Genomic DNA, 1,291 nt, shown 5'->3' on the forward strand with positions numbered 1-1,291 from the left:
CGCGGCATGTGGGATCTTCCCAGACCGGGGCATGAACACGTGTCCCCTGCATCGGCAGGCAAACTCTCAACCACTGTGCCACCAGGGAAGCCCTTTTCTCTTTTTTCTTAGTCTAGCTAAAAGTTTATCTTTTTGAAAAACCAGCTCTTAGTTTCATTGATCTTTTCTGTTGTTTTTCTGGTCTATGTTTCATTTATTTCTGCTCTGATCTTTGTTATTTCCTTCCTTCTGCTAACTTTGGTCTTTGTTCTTTTTTCTTTAATTCTTTGAGGTGTAAAGTCAGGTTGCTTATTTGAGATTTTTCTATTTTCTTAATATATGCATTTATTGCTGTTAAACTTGCCTTTCAGAACTGCTTTTGCAGCATCCCAAATGTTTTGGTGTGCTGTGTTTCCATTTCCATTTGTTTTGAGATATTTTTTGATTTCCCTTTTATGTTTGTTCTTCTACCCACTCATTGTTCAGGAGTATGTTGTTTAGCTTCCATATGCTTGTAAATTTTCCAACTTTCCTCTTATTGTTGATTTCAACTTATACCATTGTGGTTGGAAAATATACTTGGTATTATTTCAATCTTTTAAAATTTACTAAGATTTGCTTTGTGGCCTATCATATGGTCTATCCTGGAGAATATGCTGTGTGCACTTGAGAAGAATGAGTGTTCTGCCGCTGATGGATGGAATGCTCTATAAATGTCTGTTAGATCCATTTAATGTAGGGTTCAAATCCAATGTTTCCTTGTTGATTTTCTGTCTGGATGATCTATCCGTTGCTGAAAGTGGGGTAATCAATCCCCTACTATTATTGTATTACTGTCTATTTCTCTTTCCACATCTATTACTATTTGCTGAATATATTTAGGTGCTCTATGTTGGGTGTATATGTATTTACAATTATTATATCTTCTTGAAAATTTGACCCCTTAAAAATATGAAATACTTCGTGAATTTGTGTGTCATCTTTGCTCAGGGCCATGCTAACCTTCTCTGTATTGTTTAAATTTTAGTATATGTGATGCTGAAGCAACAACAACTCATGGTATTATGAACATTTAAAATTGTTGTTGTTTTAAGTTACTAAGGGTTTTTTTTATTTATTTTTTTAAATTGAAGTGTAGCTGATTTACAATATTGTGTTGGTTTCAGTTGTACAGCAAAGTGATTCAGTTATATATATTTTTTTATATTATTTTCCATTATAGATTATTGTAAGATATTGAATATAGTTCCCTGTGTTATATAGTAAATGCTTGTTGCTTATCCATTTTATGTATAGGAGTTAACAGATAATT

At 33.0% G+C, this 1,291-nt stretch overlaps 1 non-coding gene across 1 annotated transcript; it reads right to left on the minus strand.

Annotated features, from left to right (window-relative positions):
* Window positions 1-924: 924 nt before the first annotated feature.
* On the minus strand, window positions 925-1,030 carry LOC132426394 (U6 spliceosomal RNA). Its single transcript, XR_009519688.1, has one exon. It is a non-coding gene; the product is annotated as a U6 spliceosomal RNA (small nuclear RNA).
* Between the last annotated feature and the right edge of the window lie 261 nt (window positions 1,031-1,291).

Source organism: Delphinus delphis, chromosome 5 (genome assembly GCF_949987515.2).
Source record: "Delphinus delphis chromosome 5, mDelDel1.2, whole genome shotgun sequence".
Classification (NCBI taxonomy): domain Eukaryota; kingdom Metazoa; phylum Chordata; class Mammalia; order Artiodactyla; family Delphinidae; genus Delphinus; species Delphinus delphis.